The 18,098-nt window shown below is 42.0% G+C and overlaps 1 protein-coding gene across 1 annotated transcript in view; it reads left to right on the forward strand.

Annotated features, from left to right (window-relative positions):
- The window catches only part of LOC141128763 (sodium/potassium-transporting ATPase subunit beta-1-interacting protein 1), a 68,969-nt gene that overhangs the window by 18,772 nt on the left and 32,099 nt on the right, over positions 1-18,098 (forward strand). The gene's annotated exons all lie outside the window — the stretch shown is intronic.

Consider the following 18,098-nt stretch of genomic DNA (forward strand, 5'->3'; position numbering starts at 1 on the left):
ACTTCTGTATAGAAGTCTATGCAAGTCGCCCCAAGTCGCCCTCAAAGTAGTACAGGAGCCTTTTTCTAAGTCGGAGCGACTTGCGTCGCTCCGATTAGAACGGTTCCATTGTACAGAACGGGAGGCGACTTGTCGCCCCCGTGTGAACCGGCACTTAGTCCAAAAGGGGTCTCACTGTTATCCAGGACCCAATATAAGAAGCCAAAACTAATAGGAAATTAAAGTGTCCTCAGTAGTTGCAAACTGCCCATAGATACAGACTTATCAAATTGCCAATACTTGGCTAGATCTTATGTCTAGCGGTACCATTACTAAACCCCGGGATTTCATTTAGGCACTGTTGGATCATGTTATGGATTTATAAAATAAAAAAAAAAAAAAAAAAAAAGGAAAATATTGTAGTGTCATATCTCTTATATGCACAGGCATATACATACAGTTTTAATACCTTATTAAAAGGAACTTGTTATTTTACAGAAGTAAGCATATGCACATTTTATTCCCTTGCTTGTTGAAGTTCAGTGACTCAGTAAGTACTGAAACAAGGATAACTATGACAGTGCTAGAATATGTGTGATGGGGAGGCTCTGTGATGATGGGGTGACTCTGATGTGAGGGGGAGACTCATATATGAGGGGCTTCTGACCTGAATTGGTGACGAAAGGGGGGGGGGGGGGCTCTGGTGTAATAGAAGGACTTCTAATGTGAGGGGGGGCTTCTGATGTGACGCTAAGGTGGTTGTGTTCATTGTTCCTGACTCAGGTTTCCCATTGATAAGTAACATTTACATTTTTTTACATTTTAGACTGGGGTGCCTCCAGATTTTGCAAACCTTTAGACCCCTTTCAAACTGAGTAATGCTATTTTTAGCGCCACTTTACCACCGTTTTAGCGGCGCTATTAAGCCGCTAGCGGGGTTGTTTTAACCCCTGCTAGCGGCCGAAAAGGGGTTAAATCCGCCTGCAAACCGCCGCTACAGCGGCGCTTTGCCGGCGGTATAGCAGTGCTGCCCCATTGTGAGCGGTGGAGGAGCGGTGTATTCACCGCTCCTCCACCGCTGCAAAGAAGCTGCTGGCAGGACTGCCCCAGTGTGAAAGCTGAGGCTTTTTTCAAGCTCTATGCAGGCGCTATTTTTAGCGCTATATCGCCTGAAAAACGCCTCAGTGTGAAAGGGGTCTTAAAGGGTGCCACAGCTAAAAAAAAATGGTTAAGACACCTTGGTCTAGACCGTATAATCAGAGATAGGAAGAACCTAAGCTGTTCAGAGTATGAATTTATTTTTTAATGAATTTGCAACTACGTTTATTGCCTTTTTTTTCCCTTGTTTTTATATCCCTGGAGTTCAGCTTTAAATGTCTCCATGTAATCCATATTGTGTCAAGATGCTTGTAGTATCTGTTTCTATATTTTCCTGTCTAACAGAATTCTATATTTTATATTATGTCTGGAGATCTCCCTGTCCACACCCTGTCTGTATTTTCTCTCCCCATGTTGAATCTCTGTATGGTTCCCTATGTCTGAGGCTCTTGTCTGTGCCGCTTTCACTTCTCTCATTTCTCAGTCCACTGAGTCTGTTCATTTGCACTTTTCATTCTCAGCCTTTATTTGCAGCAAGTAGAAAAGAAAAAAAAAGGGAGATTAATTGGAGGGAGGGAAGAGGTCTACATTAAAAGAATTGACCGCCTAGGATAAATAGTTTCTATGTCTTTGCTGCAATACTCCACTTTAAAGAGACATCGTTTTGAGAAATACACAATCAGGCCATCATGATTTATAAGAGTCGTGGTGCAGTATCCCATCTAATACTGTCAGTGCTTGCAAGGGCACAAATTGGCACAGTCTGCACAGAACACCCTTCCTGTGTTCGGATAAAAGGTACACTTAAGATAAAAATAAAAATGAAACCTTGAAATACATACAGAGAGCCCAGTCTATCTACTCAGACTCAGTTTTTTTTTATAGTATTCCAGTCCATCCCAATTCTGTCTGTTGGTAATCTTTTCATCTAAGAAAACCTTACTTGTGGTGCAGGAGAGTAAGACAGGCCATAAATGATGCAAATTTTCCTGGTTGCAGGAAACTAAATCGATTGATTCCCCCCATCAACATAATCAGTGTTGATGGGGTGTATCCCTCACGCTGAGCTATTGTGATTATTTTTAGTGGCTATATCCACTGGCAATAATCGCATGCAAAAATGTACCATGCTGGTTGTACCCAAGTCAATCAATGGATCGACTTGGGTACAATCAGCCTGTCCATAGATGGTTCAAATCTCAGGCCGATCCCTGCTGAACCAGCCAAAAGTCGGACTATCTATGGCCTGCTTAAAGCTGGATACACACTTTACAATTTTCTTTCTTTTCCTTTAGATTTACCAAAACCATATAAATATGAGGTCAAATCTAAACACTTTCAATTTGTATGCAATCAGGCAGGTTCTTGCACTACATAGTTGAAGGTAAATCTGAAGGAAATCAAACAAAAGTTGTATAGTGTGTATCCATCTTAAGGCTGGTCATAGATGGTACATTTTTTTCAATCAGCCAGTGGGCAAATGAAAAAAACAAAAAAACAAATGGGTTCCCCTATCTACACATGTGAAGTGAATGAAGGAATCCTCACAGCGGTGCCATTGTATTCTGACAGCGGGGCTCCTCCAATGTCAGAGTACTATAATCAGTGGCTGCAGTAGATTAGCTGCAAGTTGTTAACTAACAAATTTTTCCAACAATCCCATTCCACAAAAGTTGATGGTTGGATCAACTTTGTCGAGTGGGAACAGCCATAGATGGACTGAAATTTGGCCAGTCCCTGTTGAACCGGTCAAATTTCAATCCATCTATGGGCAGCTTTAACCATTTACGGACCGCCCACCATCATTATACGGCGGCTCCTTGAAGTGGAATATCATTGTTATGGCAGCAGCTAGCTGCCATAACCCCGGTGTCCACTTATTCAGCATTCGGTCCGCTTTCAGATAAAAGTGGTTTCAGCGCCGGATTCGCTGCAAGATCACTTTTAATCGGTGGCGGGAGGGGCACCTCCCTCCGCGATCCGGTGCCCTCCGCCACTTACCGGAGCCGCCAGCAGCAGCAGAGGCGTTTGGTTCCTTTCCCCTGCTTGGCATGGAGCTGAGTGAGGGAAAGATGGCCCCCACCCGGCTCCATACCATTGCAGGGCAGAAGCGACATCAAAACATCACTTCCACCCATAGCTCTTATGCTGCATACACACGAGCGGACTTCTCGTCGGACTGAACTCCGAAGGACTTTTCAACGGAGTTCCGACGAAACGGACTTGCCTACACATGATCCCACCAAAGTCCGATCGTTTCGAACATGATGACGTACGACCGGACTAGAAAAGTTCAGTAGCCAAAAGCTGCCCTTGCGTCGTTTTCGGTCCATCGGACTAGCATACAGACGAACGTTTTTTTCGATATGTATCAAGTGCGTCGGAAAGATTTGAAACATGTTCTATTTCTAAGGTTCGTCAGATTTTTCGACAGAAAAGGTCCGATGAAGCCCACATACGATCGGAATGTCCGACGGATTCGTCAGACCTTTTCTGCCGGAAAGTCCGCTCGTGTGTACGCAGCATTAAAGGGACATTTTTTTTTTTTTTTTTCAAACGACATTTTTTTTTTTCTTATTGCATTTTAGTGTAAATATGAGATCTGAGGTCTTTTTGACCCCAGATCTCATATTTAAGAGGTCCTGTCATGTTTTTTTTCTATTACAAGGGATGTTTTTGTTCCCTGTAATAGGAATAAAAGTTACACAATTTTTTTTTTAAAGAACAGTGTAAAAATTAAAATAAAAAGTAAAATAAATAAGAAAAAAAAAAATGTACGCGCCTCATCCTGACGAGCTCGTGTGCAGAAGCGAATGCATATGTGAGTAGCGCCTGCATATGAAGACGGTGTTCAAACCACACATTTGAGGTATCACCTCAATCGTTAGAGTGGGAGCAATAATTGTAGCCCTAGACCTCCTCTGTAACTCAAAACATGCAACCTGTAGAATTTTTTTTAACGTCGCCTATGCAGATTTTTAAAATTTGTCGCCATTCCACAAGCGCGATTTTGAAGCGTGACATATTGGGTATCAATTTACTCAGCGTAACATCATCTTTCACAATATAAAAAAAATTGGGCTAACTTTACTGTTGTCTTATTTTTTTATGCAAAAAAGTGTATTTTTTCCAAAAAAGTGCGCTTGTAAGACCGCTGTGCAAATACAGTTTGACAGAAAGTATTGCAATGACTGCCATATTATATTCTAGGGTGTTAGAAAAAATATAATGTTTGGGGGTTCTAGGTAATTTTTGAGCAAAAAAAAAAAAAAAGATTTTAACTTGTAAACAACAAGTTTGAAAAATAGGCCCAGTCCTTAAGTGGTTAAGATGGCCATATACAGTAATACCTCGGTTTGCGAGTAACGCGGTTAACAAGCGTTTCACAATACAAGCTATTTTTAAAAAAATCCTGACTCGGTTTGCGAACGCTGTCTCGCAAAACGAACAGGATTCCAGCCTCTGCGGTGTGCAGTAACACATTTGGCCAGAGGTGCAGGTGACACTCGGAGCTGCTCGGAAACACTCGGAAACACTCAGAAACACTCCATTCCCAAGTGTTTCCGAGCCTCTCTGAGTGTTTCCGAGTGCATCCGACTGTCTCCGATGCCCCCCCACCTCTGGCCACATGCGGTACTGCATACAGTAGAAGTCACTGTGGAACTAATTATCTGAGTTTACATTGACTTCTAATGGGAAATGCGCTTTGATATACCAGTGTTTTGGATTACAAGCATTCTTCTGGAACAAGTTATGCTCGTAATCCAAGGTACTAATGTACACTAAACAGCATGGATGCTAGAATCTCCCAATCTCCTATTGTATTCTGATGCAGCTCCGATCTACAGTGCCTTGAAAAAGTATTCATACTCCTTGAAATTTTCCACATTTTGTCATTTTGCATTTTGCAACCAAAAATATAAATCAATTTTATTGGGATTTTATGTGCTAGACCAACACAAAGTGGCACAAAGAAAATGATAAATGGTTTTCCAAACTTCTTACAAATAAATATCTGAAAAGTGTAACATGCATTTGTATTCAGCCCCCCCGAGTCAATACTTTCTAGAACCACCTTTCGCTTTTGGGGTCTGTCTCTACCAGATTTGCACATCTAGAGAGTGAAATTTGTGCCAATCCTTCTATGCACAATCGCTCAAGCTCTGTCAGATTGGATGGAGAGTGTCTGTGAACAGCAATATTTAAATCTTGCCACAGATACTCAATTGGATTTAGGTCTGTTCTTTGACTGGGCCATTCGAACACTTGAATATGCTTTGATCTAAACCATTGCATTGTAGCTCTGGCTGTAAGTTTAGGATCATTGTCCTGCTGGAAGATGAACCTCTGCCCCAGTCTCAAGTCTTTTGCAGATCTAACAGGTTTTCTTCTAAGATTGTCCTGTATTTGGCTCCATCCATCTTCCCATAAACTCTGATCAGCCTCCCTGTCCCAGTTGAAGAAAAGCATCCCTACAACATGATGCTGCCATCACCATGTTTCATGGTGGGGATGGTGTGTTCAGGGTTGCTGTGCAGTGTCAGTTTTCTAAAAAGAAGAAAAAACTGCGCTAATAACTTTCGCTAATGTGAATAAATATCAAAATGAATAATTCATCCAAGCCGCAACTCTTCTGCAAGATATGTACAGATATTGTATTCAAACTAGAGTCGCGCTAACACAATCCTAATAATCAATGAAATTTTCATATGATAAAAATGTCATGTAATAAAAAATGACATATAATGAAAGAGTCCACATGTGTAGAAAAAAAATGATTTTTGATTGAATATCAACAACATCCACCTCCATAACTGGAAGAAATCCTCCTGTGATATCACCACCACCAAGAGCCAAAATGCTTACTTACCAGCTGTTGTTTTCCCCGTGTTATAGGAGATCAAACACCCTTACGGCTTAATACCCTGCCTGGGCCTTTAATATGCCTATGAATCCTCTTGGGTGCCTACATCAATCCTCCCGATAGCCATGTCAAAAACAAGCATCCAAAAACAAAAAGAGCTCCACATAGCATAAAACCATAATGTAGTTTATTAGAAGCTACTATAGATCACATTTACATCAAGTAAAATATAAAAACGGCTTTAAAATACCAGCTTTGCACATCTAGAGAGTAAAATGTTTGCCTATTCTTCATTGCAAAATAGCTCAAGCTCTGTCAGATTGGACAGAGAGCGTCTGTGAACAGCAATTTTCAAGTATTGCCACAGATTCTCAATTGGAATTAGGTCTGGACTTTGACTGGGCCATTCTAAAACATCAACTCTGACCAGCTTCTTCTTGCTTCTTCTGGCTTTCTTCTTGCCACTCTTCAATAAAGGCCAGATTTGTGGAGTGCACGACTAATAAGTTGTCCTGTGGACAGATTCTCCCACCTGAGCTGTGGATCTCTGCAGCTCCTCCAGAGTTACCATGGGCCTCTTGGCTGCTTCTCTGATTAATGCTCTCCTTGCCTGGCCTGTCAGTTTAGGTGGACGACCATGTCTTTGTAGGTTTGCATTTGTGCCATACTCTTTCCATTTTCGGATGATGGATTTAACAGTGCTCCATGAGATGTTCAAAGCTTAGGATACTTTTCTATAACCTAACCCTGCTTTAAACTTCTCCACAACTTTATCCCTGACCTATCTGGTGTGTTCCTTGGCCTTCATGATGCTGTTTGTCCACTAAGGTTCTCTAACAAATCTCTGTGGGCTTTACAGAACAGCTGCATTTATGCTGAGATTAAATTACACCCAGGTGAACTCTATTTACTAATTAAGTGACTTCTGAAGGCAATTGTTTCCACTGGATTTTAATTAGGGGTTTCAGGGTAAAGAGGGCTGAATACAAATGCATGCCACAGTTTTCAGATATTTATTTGCAAAAAACGTTGAAAACCATTTATCATTTTCCTTCCACTTCACAATTCTGTGCCACTTTGTGTTGGTCTATCACATGAAAATCCCAAAAAATACATTTACATTTTTGGTTGTAACATAAAATGTAGAAAATTTCAAGGGGTGTGAATACTTTTTCAAGGCACTGTAGCTGGTACTGCACATTCATCCATCCACACTGCTGAGCGTGTTTGGAGATATCAAGTGATTTCTTTTGTTCAGTCGTTGTGACCAGTTTTTTTCTCAAACCCACCCCACTGCAGTCTGCAGGCTCCTTGTTGTCTCTCAGATGCAGAAAGACGCCTGTAAAACAAAGCTAGTACTAAGAAGTATTTCCTTTCCATCAGTCATATTCAAAGTTGTCTTCAAAATTTAAATGTGTTTAGTAATACAAGAAGCAGAGAGAAAGGAAGTTACACAGAACCGGCTTCAGGATGTAAACACCCAGTGACCCTCTGAGATGCTCTCTGTACAACAGAGATCTCAGATTAAAGAAAGTTAAAGAAATTTAGGATTATAGCACAGGTGAAATGTTTGCTTGAACGTATTGGTTGCTACAAGCCCCCTGACCATAGCTCATTGGAAGGCAAGGATTGAGGAGATTCAAGAAATGGTAAACATTACCATGATTTTGAGGGAAAGAGGACACATATTGGAAGATTTGGACTCCCTATTACTTTTATAGAGATCAAATCTCTCTTGCCTCTCAGCCCTAATTTAGCCTATTGGCAAATATTCAGCATCTTTTCTCATCCAAGAGGAAGAAACCCACCCAGCCCGCTCTTGTCCTACCCTCCCCTCTTCTTTTCCCCACTGATCCAACTTCCCTAGTTCATCTTTTTTTCACTGTTGCCCCCTCTCTGTTATTCTCTCCCTGCAGTATATCCATGTACAAATTTGTTTTCTCTACATGAAAAGGAAAAAAAAAAAGGCTCAGAATTCCACGTTTATTTTTGAATGTCAACAGCTCCTAGATACCATGAGCAATGTCTCCACGGGTTTAACCAGCCCACCCTTTTACATGCATATATTTAGTATTGCTGCGTTCTTTGGTACTTATTTATACATTTTTCATATGGTGATTGGTTTACCTTGCTTCCTGTATATGTAAGTGACAATGTATATATTTTTTTTTTTTCGATCAAAAAGTACTAACAAAAGGATATGGAAGGCCTTTTACTATAGTGAAAATAATCACATTCCATAAGGGGGACTATTCTGTGTCACAGATCAGGGTCATCATACATATATTAGTAGTATTTATGCTTTATTTTGCTGAAAATGATAGAGGCTAATTTCAGCATTGCCATGACAACCAAATGCCCTTTTCCTCTTAGCTTTTAATAAGATATGACAACTGAGGGAATCTTCAAGGGGAAAACAAAACCTTAGTTTCTCCAGTTAAGGGATTCTACCTGAATAACATAAAACAAGAGTGGGTCAAAGAACCTGCTGCTTTTGTTTACATTTACCTATTGGAAGACACCCAAGCACGAAGAAATGTATAATCATGCTCATGCAGTGCCATTATAATCTGCTTCACGCTGCAGGTAGAATTCCACGTCAAATTTTCAGGTCCTAACAATTTTGCAATTCGTAATTTGCCAAAAGAGCAAGTCCATGAACTAAATCCTATCCAGGAAACACTGATATTATGCTAAAGTCAGAATGTGCCCTCAGTTTTCTTTTATTTAAAGCTAAATTCAAGGTGTATTTATTTTTGGATAGTTACCTTGGTACAACTTGGACCAATGTAAATATGCATATGTCATATCTGGCCTCTAGAAGTGGAAAATTGCTGTAATAGGCTTTGCTACTACAATGATCTTCACTACCTTGTGGGTCCTGTGCCAATCGGCTGCAGGCAAAATAAGTGCCTGAACAGGGGCCTTCATGCAGGTATTGTTTTATTGAAAGCTGCAGATTTAAAACACAAAATTATTATTTTTTTTAATTAAATGAATGTGTTAATGATTACATGAGATTTTAGTGATTGGGTTTAATTATAATTTAAGTACCTAGGCAGACAGGCTATATGGGATCATCATATATCAAAATAAAAAATACAGCGCTGTCTGAATGGCACTTCCAGAAGAGGCAGGATTGAAATCCTTGTCTATTCTGGAGGGTACAACAAATGTGGTCTTGCTGCAGTTTAGAATGTGAGATACACACAATAAGTAAAATGTCAAAAAGAAGAAACTGCACTAATCATGGAAAAGTTATATAAAATGTAAAGTTGAAGCTTAGGCATGGCTATTTTTGCATAGTTACGTTGATTCAGCTTGGGCCAATGTAAGTATGCATATGCCATACCTGGCTGATTCCTGTGAAAGTAGGGAATCACTGTACCAGGCACCATGACTGCAGTGATCACCACTAGCTTCTGGGTCCTGTGCCAAGTGGCTGCCCTGCTGTTTAGTGAACCTAAGAGGTTGCTTGCTTGGCTGGGTGAATTCAGAGAACAGTTTGCATTTTCTCAATGAATGCAAAGAATTTTCTGATTGGATATGGTAAAGAGGTGAGAAGGTAATGTCATAATCTCCACCTTACTCAATCAGAGAATGATTTTCAGTCATTGAGAAAATGCAAAAATGTTCACTCAGTGCTACCAGTTATGGTATGGGATGGTAAGCATGGTATATACATTTTGACATTTCTCCAAGCTGGACCAATGCAACTATGCAAAAACAGCCAAAGCTAAACTTCAGCTTTAAGGTTTGTATAACATTCCTATAATCCTGTGCAGTCTGCCTAGGGAATCCAAATGAAAAAAAAATCTCATATAAGCAGCAACATGTTCATTTAATTTTGATTTTTGATATCTATAAAGCTGAACTTATATTAAAATAATACCTGATGATCCCATGAAGATCCTTGTTGAAGCACTTCCTGTTAAAGGGTGACAAACCTCTGTCCCTGTTACCCCTTGTGGCCCTGTATCTCACATTGCCACACAGGCCTTCTATGGGGGGCTACAAGTGACCTTGTCAACACATGTTACAGATGCATGGTCCGCTGTTGTCACCTCCAGATAAAACCCACCCTAAAAAAGCTGTACTTCCATAGTTGGAGTGCATGTATGCAGAAAATCACTGCAGGAGATCAGCAGCCAAGATTCAACAATGTATGAGAAAAGGTGAAAAACAGTATTTCTTTTTTGTACATCACTGGACACAGAGCCACAGTATTTACTGTCTGGGTTATATGGCACCTATAGGTGATAGACACTGGCACACCCTAAACAGGAAGTTCAATTACCCATATAACCCCTCCCCTTACCGGGAGTACCTCAGTTTTTTTTGCCAGTGTCTTAGGTGTTGGTCACGAGTAAAGATGTGCTGTGCTGAGCTCCGCTGGAATATTCCTTACTGGGGCAAGCCATGCAACCGGATCCATTCAAAGTGTCTTTTCCAGGCCGAATTGAATGGTATCCAGGCCTTGTGTCCGAAGAAACGAGGTTTTACCTGTAACGCTTCTCCTTTTAGAGAGCTGGACCCCGAGATCCAGTATTTGGTTCTTTTCTGCAATATTCCTGGCGGGGTGCTTTTTACAGGCCCAGGGCTGTGTATCCCCTGATAAAAAGGGGGCCCCAGTCCATTAAGGTTTTCTAACTGAGCCCACCATGAGTGGTGAAGATTGGGTCTGTTACCACAGAACTCTGCAGGTGGATAAGGTAAGGGAGATTCCTGAGGAATTTTTCTAATTCTTGTGGGTTTTCTCCTTTAAAGTAAATGTTGCTATGCCTATAGTCACCACCGGGGGCTGTCAAGTGCAAGTACCTGTTCCATGCTTGTCAGTCTCGCCTCTGTGTCTCAGGCTGCATGCTTCTCCGGCCCAAAGCTCCAGGTAAAGTCGTGGGAAAGGGGGTTTTCTTCTCCGGGGAATGTCCCCCCACATGGATAGCTTCCTCCAGGCAGGGGGAGCATGGCGCTAGACGGCGGTGTACCGTGCCTCTCCCACCGCCATTACAGCGGTCCCTCTTCGGCAGCTCTCCTCCTCCCCCAGCCCTCCTCCATGCGATCGGGCAGGATTGGAGCCCTCTCGCGTGGAAAATCTCTCTATTTTAAAATAGATGAGGGAGGCGCGATGGGTGGTCGGAGGAAGGAGGGGGCAGGGCTTAGTGGCGTTGATGCAAATTGAGCGTCCACAATGCGGGCTGCATAGCTATAAAATGCACCTTTTTTCAGGTGCATACAGCTAGGAGGGACACAGAGCGTACGGGGGGGGCATGTGAGTTTGTGAAACAGGCATTCCCAGGCACATTTACTTTAAGCATCAGGCTGAGCTTAATAGCAGCAGCAGGACTATTGCTTAGCTGTGGGTGCATTTTTTTTTATGGTACCTCTGCGTTGTGCTCGGCACTATGACCAGAGGAGGTGGTTCAAATGCCGCAAAGACCAAGGACACTAAGGGGTCGCCCTCAGGTCCTCAGGACCCTCCCTCTGCAAAACCATTCTGTACTAAGGAGGCTGGTCAAAGTGAGCCATTAGGGTCATCAGGGGCTGCAATTGCTTCGGACACTTCAGCCCCTGTCTATATAACTGAGCAGGTTTTCTCCTCAGCTATAAGTGGCTTAGAGGAAAGATAGGTGGCTTTAATCACGTCTTCACAGAGTGGAAGAAAACGCATTAGGTCTCCTTCTACCAGCCAGGATCCCCAAGCAGAGGAACTGTGGGAGGGGGAAGATGAATCCCCCTCAGGGGACCGTGAACAGGCTGATGATTCCTCTTCCCAGGAGTCAAGTGGGGAAGGATCTTCTTCAACTTCACATGCTGAGGAGTTGCTGGTACATTTTCTTACGGAAATGGTCCGCTCCACATTTAAGCTACCCTTAATGGAGTTGATGGAAGAGCCCACTTCCTATTTGGGTTCACTAAAGCCTTCTCAAGCCTTGCATGCCTTTCCTGTCCATTCATTACTAGAAAAGCTTAAGTAATCTGAGTGGACTCACCCAGATAAGCACTTTTTCCCTCCTAAAAAGTTTTCAACACTTTATCCTATGGAGGAAAAATTTACTAAGATTTGGAGTATACAGCAATTGACGCTGCTCTGTGAATAAAAATTTGACTTGTCCGGTTGGCAATGCACAAATGCTTTGGGATACAACTGATAAAAAATTGGAATTCCTGTTAATAATAACAAAGGATTAAAAGTGTGGCACTATAAGCTCAATATATGTATACAGTGAATAAATATATCAAAACAATATAAAGAATGAAAAACCATATGTAGTTAATCTGCAGAACTACTAAGTGAAACCATGGTGCACCTAATAAGCAAATATGACAGTGACTGATATGAAAGAAACAATAACAGTTCTATGCATTCAACACCTCGAATAATAAGTGAATAACCTCAAAACATAATAGTCCATATCAAATATGTAAAATAATTGTGAAAAGAACCACAAGTCTATGGGGGCAATGCATAGGCAATGATGGACGAATGCCTCCCAGGCGCACAGGTGGATTGTTAGACTCAATCTGGCAGGTAAGTGGACAGTGGAAGGACCATAGGTGCACGGAAGATTTAAATCAGTGCCGGGACCATCACCAGAGAATGTAGAGGCTTACCGGAATTTAATGGCCTGAAATGGCATACGCCATACAGGTCAAAAAAGCTTGATGACCAACAGGTCTGGGCAGTATGTCTGGTCAGATGTCATCACCACACGGCAGAAAGGAATATCAGCACGGCTTCCATATCCATAGACACTCCAACATAAGCCAAACATATGTTTCGTATTTCATGCGAGGAGTAGAAATACTCACGTAGCGTGATAACGTTTAAACTTGGATTTATTAAAATGATTAAAAACAAACTCACATTTTCAGAAGATAGGAAACAGCATAAAAATCATATAGCGGCAGTCGTGAGGGGTCCACCCGACATGTTTCAACTACAAAGTCATCATCTGGGATGATGTGGAGTATACCAGCAATTGACGCTGCTCTGTGAATAACAATTTGACTTGTCCGGTTGACAACGCACAAATGCTTTGGGATCCAACTGATAAAAAATTGGAATTCTTGTTAAAAAACATTTTTTCCCTGGCAGGTTCAGTGGCTCAACCTGTAGTGGCGGCAATTGGGGTATGTCAGTCCTTTAGAGACCAGTTGAAACAGGTACTCAAGGTGGTCCCTGAACAGCAGGCCCAGGAATTAGCTGAGCTGCCAGCAGCTTTGTGCTTTGCAATTGACGCAATCAGAGATTCTATTCTTCAAACCTCTCGCCTTACGCTTCGTTTGGTGCATATGCGTAGAATCTTATGGTTGAAAGCTTGGTCAGCCGAAGCACCATGCAAAAAGCTCCTGGCTGGATTTACTTTCCGTGGTGAAAAGCTGTTTGGGGAGGATTTGGACAAATATATCCAAAGAATATCAAGTGGGAAAAGTACCCTCTTCCCCTCATTTAAACGGGCTCTTTCTCCAGTACCAGGGGCATCAGCCTCCAGGCAGTTACGATGGCCTCCACCATCAGGTTCAAGAGGTAAACCTCAGGGTCAATCCCAGGGACAAAAGAGGTCCTGGGGGAAGAAACCCGCAAGACAGATCGCTAAAGCCGCTTTATGAAGGGGCGCCCCTGCTCGCTTGAGTGGGGGGAAGACTTCTGCAGTTCTCAAAGGTCTGGCAGGAAGAATTTCAGGACAGATGGGTGGTCTCCACAATAGCTCTAGGTTACAAACTAGAGTTCCGAGAATTCCTGTCTCCTCATTTCCTCAGGTCAAATGTCCCCAAAGATCCAGAGAAAAAGAAGTCTCTCTTTCTAGCATTAGACCGACTTTTGTCACAAAAGGTGATCATAGTGGTCCTCGTGGAAGACCAGGGATCAGGGTTTATTCAAACCTTTTCATTGTACCAAAACCAAATGGGGATGTCAGACCCATTCTAGATCTCCAAGATCTAAACCGGTTCCTGAAGATTCGCTCTTTTCGCATGGAATCAATTCGATCAGTAGTCTCCATCCTACAAGGGGGAGAGCTTCTGGCCTCAATCGACATCAAGGATGCATACCTGCATTCCCCGCTCACCAGGAATATCTGCGTTTCGAAGTAGAAAAACTTCATTTTCAGTTTGTAGCCTTGCCTTTCGGTCTAGCTACTGCACCTCGGGTGTTTACAAAACTTCTGGCCCTTCCTGTGGCCAAATTAAGGACTCAAGGTATAACAATAATAGCATATCTGGACGACCTGCTCTTAATAGACCGGTCGGTCTATTAGTGTAGTCACCACAATCAACTACCTGGAATACCTAGGTTGGGTCACCAACCTAGAGAAATCTTCTTTAAAGCCCGTAAGAAGATTAGAGTACTTGGGTCTGGTCATAGATACAGCCCAAAAGAAGGTGTTTTTTACCCCAGACAAAGATCAGCGACATAAAGGAGCTGGTCCAAGGGGTCAGGGCAAAGAAAGGTCCTTCCATTCGCGTTTGTATGAGGTCATTGGAGAAGATGGTGGCTTCATTCAAAGCAGTTCCCTATGCTCAGTTTCATTTGAGACTGCTGCAAAACAGTATCCTATCGGCCTGGAACAAAAAGATTCAGGCACTAGATTTTCCAATGCGTTTGTCGCCAAACGTGCGCCAGAGCCTTAGTTGGTGGAGGATATCCGAGAATCTGCAGAAGGGGAAATCCTTCTTACCGGTTACCTGGAAGGTGGTAACAACAGATGCCAGCCTTTCAGGTTGGGGAGCAGCCTTGGAAGAAGCGTCTGTCCAAGGGAAATGGTCCAGAACCGAAAAGACCTTGCCCATCAACATTCTAGAGATTCAGGCAGCGCGTCTAGCCCTAAAGGCCTGGACATTCAGGTTGCAGAATTCTCCTGTCAGGATTCAATCCGACAATGCCACAGCAGTGGCTTATATCAATCACCAAGGGGGCGCCAGAAGTCAGGCAGCCCAGGCAGAGGTAAACCATATCCTAACCTGGGCAGAAGAACATGTGCCATGCATTTCTACAATCTTCATTCCAGGGGTAGAGAACTGGCAGGCAGACTACCTAAGTCCCCAGCAGTTGTTCCCGGGGGAATGGTCCTTTCATCCCGACATCTTCCTGGCTATATGCCAATGATGGGGGATCCCGGATGTAGATCTGTTTGCGTCCAGGTTAAACAACAGAGTTGACAACTTTGTGTCAAGAACAAGGGATCCACTCGCATGCGGAACAGATGCGTTAGTGACTCCGTGGGATCAGTTCTCACTGATTTATGCGTTCCCTCCTATTTTGCTGCTACTTCGACTTCTTCGCAGGATCAAGCGGGAAAGGAAGTCGGTAGTTCTTGTAACCCTAGCGTGGCCCAGAAGATCTTGATATGCAGAAATAGTAAAGATGGCGGTAGGAAACCCATGGACCCTACCACCACGTCCAGACCTGCTATCGCAGGGACCAGTGTTCCATCCTACTTTACAAACGCTAAATTTAACGGTTTGGCTATTGAAACCCACATTCTAAGGGATCGTGGGCTTTCAGGCTCAGTGGTACCTACCTTGATTAATGCAAGAAAGCCAGCTTCCAGAGTCATTTATTATAGAGTCTGGAAGGCATATGTTTCTTGGTGTGAATCCAGGGGTTGGCATCCTAGGAAGTATGTCATAGGTAGAATTCTTGCCTTTCTGCAAATGGGGCTAGAGATGACGCTGGCCTTGAGTACTATCAAGGGCCAGGTCTCGGCCTTATCAGTGTTGTTTCAACGTCCGCTGGCTTCGCATTCTTTGAGCCGAAGCTTTATACAGGGGGTAACGCGGCTTAATTATCTGGTTAAAGCACCCCTGAACCCCTGGGACTTGAATTTAGTTCTGTCAGCATTACAGAAACAGCCTTTTGAGCTGATACGACATGTTCCTTGGGTCTTTTCGACAAGGAAACTAGTTTTTCTGGTAGCCATTTCTTCTGCAAGAAGAGTATCAGAGCTGGCGGCTCTTTCTTGTAAAGAGCCATATTTAATCGTTCACAAGGATAGAGTTGTATTGCGTCCTCATCCTAGCTTTCTGCCAAAGGTGGTTTCAGGTTTTCACCTAAACCCGGATATTGTTTTACCTTCATTTTTTCCAGAACCCTGTTCTAAGGAAGAAAAGTCACTACACTCTTTGGATGTAGTGACAGCGGTCAAGATCTATTTGAAGGCGTGTTGCCAGAAGGTCCTAGGAAAGGACAGGCAGCATCGAAATCCATTATTGCCAAATGGATTTGGCAGGTAATTATTCAAGCTTATGGCTTGAAGAGGAAGGTTCCACCTTTTCAGGTCAAAGCGCACTCCACCAGGGCTGTTAGTGCTTCGTGGGCAGTGCATCACCAAGCCTCCATGGCTCAAATCTGCAAGGCCGCAACCTGGTCTTCAGTCCATACATTCACCAGATTCTATTAGGTGGATGTAAGAAGGCATGAGGATGTCGTCTTTGGGCGCAGTGTGCTGCAGGCTGCAGTATAGGTCCTCAGGTCTGATTGCACCCTTCTTTTGTTGTGTCCCCTCCCCTCATGTGGCATTGCTCTGGGACATCCCAGACAGTAATTACTGTGGCTCTGTGTCCTGTGATGTACGCCAAAGAAAATAGGATTTTTAAAACAGCTTACCTGTAAAATCCTTTGCTTGGAGTACATCACGGGACACAGAGGTCCCTCCCCTCTTTCTGGTTACACGTGTAGTGTAGTGTAGTGTAGTGCTTACTGAGGTACTCCCAGTAAGGGGAGGGGTTATATGGGGAATTGAACTTCCTGTTTAGGGTGTGCCAGTGTCCATCGGTGCCATATAACCCAGACAGTAATTACTGTGGCTATGTGTCCCGTGATGTATTCCAAGAAAAGGATTTTACAGGTAAGCTGTTATAAAAATCCTATTTTTATTTATAATATGGCAATTTAAAAAAATGGCAATTGTTATGATACACTAGTTCATATTTTATGTTTTACATGCCTCTAGATGGGCTGTAGCCTCTTATCCAGTCATTCAGTGACACATCATAAGAAATATATCTTTCAGAGATGTAATTAATTTATTAAAATGTATTTTTTTAATAATCAGGGACTTTATGTGAAAGCAAACTCACCTAATAAACCTTTAGCACTTTGCATAATTTTAAACAGTGTCTTGTGCCCTATAATGTAATTTTGTAAGTAATAGCTACAGTATGTAAGAGTTTAAAATGTAAGAGACATAACTCAAGCCCAGATATTATGCTAATACACAGACTCGCTATTGAACAAATTAGATCTAATCTGCAAGTAATCTCCCACAGTATAGAGTGCAGATGATTTCCAAGCTTGATTGATGTCCAAATATGAAATGGCTAGTAAAGTAACTATACAAATATTTTAATGGGAATGTGTAATGATTTTATATATTTTTTTATTTATAATGCCAAGCAATTCCTGCATTTATATGGCAGCAGGGCGGGTGGTCCATGTGAGTCCTGGAGCCATTTTTTCATTTTTTGTTTACATGTTTTAAAAATTATTTTAGGCCTTAAGATTACTTAAAACCCCAAAACATTATTTTTTTTTTTGAAAGCAGACATCCTAGAGAATAAAGTAGTGGTAGTTCCAATTTTTTAAATTTCTTTATTTTCATTTTTAAAGAAACAAACAATACGCGTACCACAGTCACCACAAAATACAGGCTACAGTATATAAAATCAACTACAAGAGAAATCAGCCAACACCTGAGTAGTCAAAGACAATATACATATGATTCCCATTCTGTGCAAAGGAAATTTCTAAGATAAAAAAAATGGTATGGCGTAAACCCATGATAAAATGTAATAGGTGGAAACCAAAATCATGTGGTTTGTTGTCTCTCATGGTATTCTAGCTTTAGCTTTCATAATTATTCCCAAATGTGCAGTCCATATCAGTGGTGAGAGAAACAAGGCAAAGAGGGGAAAAAGGTAATTCCAATGTTTTATGATATTAGATTTATGAAATGAAACATTTCAGTTTATAATACACTAAAGTTGATTTTATGGCACATAAAACAAAATAAATTACCCACTTTTTTGTTCTCTTTAAATGTTTAAAATGCCTAAAATTTGCAAAATGTCAAAAAATGATCCTTGTTTCCTCAGATCTGTCTGTATCATTTAGCTAGTTTAGTAGTAGTATGTTTCAGGGCTTTGCCTCTACAAAATG

The sequence above is a fragment of the Aquarana catesbeiana genome, linkage group LG02, assembly GCF_042186555.1.
Source record: "Aquarana catesbeiana isolate 2022-GZ linkage group LG02, ASM4218655v1, whole genome shotgun sequence".
Taxonomy (NCBI): domain Eukaryota; kingdom Metazoa; phylum Chordata; class Amphibia; order Anura; family Ranidae; genus Aquarana; species Aquarana catesbeiana.